The sequence below is a fragment of the Caloenas nicobarica genome, chromosome 15 (genome assembly GCF_036013445.1).
Source record: "Caloenas nicobarica isolate bCalNic1 chromosome 15, bCalNic1.hap1, whole genome shotgun sequence".
Classification (NCBI taxonomy): domain Eukaryota; kingdom Metazoa; phylum Chordata; class Aves; order Columbiformes; family Columbidae; genus Caloenas; species Caloenas nicobarica.
The window spans coordinates 4,739,582-4,743,427 of record NC_088259.1 but is presented as its reverse complement, the minus strand read 5'-3'; positions in this window follow the sequence as shown (position 1 = coordinate 4,743,427).

Here is a 3,846-nt window from a genome sequence, read left to right as displayed (position 1 = left end):
AGTGTGACAATTAGACTAGACAATGCATGCAAGTGTTTTAAAATAATGCAATCAGAATATTTGTCATTCAAATAGTGTGTGTGTATACATATATATATACACAAAGTGCTTAGTAATCAGATTCAAATCTTGTTTGAACAAGGGGGATGCTGAATATTGCCTAAGCATCGCAACAATTTCTAAATCTTTTTTTCTATAAGAAATCATAGATCATCAGTTTACGGGGTTCTCTCAGCTTTGGTCAATACAGTTTGGGCCAGCACATAGGTTCCCTGGGTCCTGCTGCACCCTTGGAGGCTGAGGGCTCAGGCTCTGCCTCCTGCCATTTTCCAGGGGTCGCTGCTCTTTGCTTTGTAGCTCTTTGCTACAAGGCCTTTAGCATCTTAACCCAAAATGCACCTGACAGCCTCATCAGAGATCTGGAGTGAAGCCAGTTGTGCTACTGAGAGCCAGAGAAGAAGGAGCAGACAGCTTGCAGAACCCAAGGCTTGATCCAGAAAGGTGTTCGGATGTGAAGACCTGCTGCTGCTTCCCGGTGCTCACCTGGTCTCTGCCCTTTGCATTCAGGATGCGTACTTTTAGATGTGTTCCCCCTGAATCCCTGGGGTGCTTCTGCTCTTGTCCATGCCCAGCACGGTGGGATGGACTCCAGTGCAACCCCTGTGAGGTGGTGAGTGGGATCTGCAGGGTTGGTGTCCCTGTGCCAGGAGCCAGCACCCACCAGGGACCCCGTGTGGTGCAGTGGGGCATTTCTCCCTCTGGCCACCCCACCTGTGTCCCCTCTGCCAAGCCCTGGCGTCTCCTGTGGGAGCTCCTGCCATGCCCAATCCCCGTCTCCAGCGGCACAGACACTGATGAACCGACCTTTCCCTCTGCGCTGCTCAGGGATGCGCCGAATCCTGGCTCGGGCTGGCTGCCAGCCAGACCTCCCAAAGGCCCAGGGGGCTGGTTAAGCTCATTGCTTTTCTTTCAGAGGCTTCAGAAAGCTGCCCGCCCGCATTTAATTCAAATTTATTGAATAATTCTCCTGGGAGAAGCTAGTTCAAGACCAGCAACTACAACAGACCATCAATGAGATCAGTTGGCACAGCCCTGGTCATGGAGAGCTCTGTGTCCTCCAGCGCATCTCTGTGGCTGTGCCAAGGGGATGGTGAGTGCAGGACCAGGCGTTTGGCCTGAGATAACACTGGCTCAGCTCTAAACCTGGCTGCCTGTGCTGCCTCCAGCCCCAGGGGATGTTTGGAGGTCTGGTAATATCCCTCCCACTTCCACCCCGAACCTGGTTGTGCCTTTGAGCAGTTGTTCCCCAGGCAGTGGTCCCAGCATGAGGCTGGCTCAGCCCTCGCTGCCTCCTGAGCCTTTTGCCAGCTCACTGTGCTGCAAAGGTGGTGGATGCAATGTGCCTGTCGTGGATGCATGTGCACCACTGGATGCACACCCTGCAGTGATGAGATTCATGTCCATCATTGGGTGCAACAACCTGAGGCCACCTGGACAGGAGTGGGGACAAACCAGAGCTGGGCTGGGAGTGCAGGGATGAGTCTACAGCTCCAGCAAGCAGGCGGTGGGTGACAAGCCCAGCCAGATCCTGGGAAATGGGCTTCCCTAAGAAGGCTGCTCTCTGGGAAAGCCATTTTACTCTGTGCTCAGCCCTGAGTAGTTTTGGGGACACATCGTGTGTCCCATCCTTATGGCATCCTGGGGGCTGTCCCTGAGGACAAGGCTGAGGACACGCTGCCTTCATCCCTCGCTCCCCGGCTGCTGTGTGGCTCTGTGAGGGCAGCCCACAGTGTGCTTTGTGTTATGCAATTAACCACTGCTCAGAGGAAAAATAATGATCTTCATTAATGAGTGCACCACTCATCGGCCAGGGCCTGACGTCCTGCGCAGGGCCATGTGCAGCCATGCAGCAGGACTGAATCATAACTGCTAACGATGCTGCGAGACCGATGGGGAGAGCAGCCTTCCCGTTAGCTCTGGGCACGTGTTGCTCTACAGCATGTACAGAAAGGCAGTTCCACACTGCCCTCCATCCACCCCTCACACTCTGGGCTGTGGGACAGGACCTGTGACAGCTCAACCTGCTTTGCCGCAGGCTGTGGGACCCGGAGATGTGCCAGAGCCTGGAAAACAGCATCTGGGGCTGAGATTCAGCCTAGAAGGGGCAGGAGTGGCCGGGGTCCTTGCCCCAATGCAGCGGCTGTGCTGCAGTGCAAGGCTGGGGCACCGAGCCCTTCCTGGGCTCCCTTATTCCACCCACATCCCCCTTGTCACCGTCATCAGCTGTTGACTGGCCAGAGCCACCACCCTGGGGTCTGCAGAGCTGCAGGAGGGGCTCAATGAGCCGTGGCCAGAGGCACCCATCTGATTTATAGTGCTTCCTCAGGCCATGAGCAGCATGGAGCTATTTCTGCAATAGAAGCCCGGGTTTGTTTTAAGATCCTGGTTTTCCTGTGCCAGATGCACGACTGGTTCAGGGTAGAGTGGGGGTGCAGTCCCACCCCATGTCCCAGAGGGTCCCCAGTTCTTGGGGAGGCTCTCCAGGGAGGGCAGGCAGCTGAGTGCTGAGCAGAAGGGGTGTCACGTAATGCCCTAATAAACCCCACATCTGTTTATCTTTGGCAGAAACTGACCGGGGTGTGCAGTGGACTCTGCACCCCAGTCAGGCTTGTGTTTGACCCCAGGGAAAAGACTCTGTTGTCTTGGGGTTGTGCTGCCCAGTATTAAATCCGAATCCGAGCGGTACGGGGGCTCTGTATGGGCAGCAGAGCATCGCTTCACGCAGCGAGGCCGCAGCTGGCCGTGCTGCCGCAGGGGCAGGCACAGAGGAGCATTTTTCAAACTCAGTCTTCGGATGCTCGCTGTGGGTTTGGGGCCGGGTTGTTAACGTATGAGAGACGCGGGCTGGTGGGTGGGAGCAGAGTCGCACAGGCACTGGCCGCTGACGGATTCCCCCTGGAGAGGCACCGAGCGGGGCTGTGCACGCCCCGACAGCTTGACAGGCAGATGGAGTCAGCCCTGGGCAGTGTGGTGGGGGCCCCAGGGGACCCCCACCCATGGGGCGCCTCAGGGGATCCTCAGCAAGAGGAGCCCTGGGGACCTCCCACCCATGGGGTACATGGGGGACCTCTGTCACCACGGATGCTCTGCACTGATGGTGGTGCCCTGGGGGACCCCCACCCATTGGGATGCCCCAGCGACCTGAAGGGGTCCCAAGGATCCTCACCCACAGGGTGCCCTGGAGATCATCACCTCCAAGGCTGCCCTGGGGGACCTGTGCTTACAGGGGCTCCCAGGGGACTTGCACTGCTGAGGATGCCCTGGGGACCCCCTTCCCCAGACCTACCCTGGGGGGACTCTTTCCCTCAGGGTCCCCCACCCACCGGGGTGCCCCGGGGTGCCCCTCCCCCACAGGGGTGCCCCAGCGACCTGCTCTGCAGTGGACACACGAGGGGACCCCTGTCCCCAGGGATGCTTCAGGGACCCGTGTCCCCGGTGTTGCATCAGGGACCCCCACTCATAGGGACACGCTGGAGGATCTGCGCTCACACCCCAGGGACGTGCGCTGCTCAAGATGCCCGAGGGACCTCTTACCCCCGGCGGTGCCCCCCCCAGGGATGCCCCGCACCCACCGGGGATGCCCCGGGGTCCCGCAGTAGCGGGGGGGTGGGAGCGGGCGGCGCGGCGCTGGGCGGGCGGAGGGGTCGCTGTTGCCGCCAGCACGGCCGCCCCCCCCGCTCTCTCCCCCCCCTCTCCGCCGCCTTTTGTTCGCCGCCCGCGCTCGTCCCCGCCCGGCGGCGGGGCGGGCGGAGCCGGGGCCGCAGCCGCAGCCGGGGCCGAGCCCAG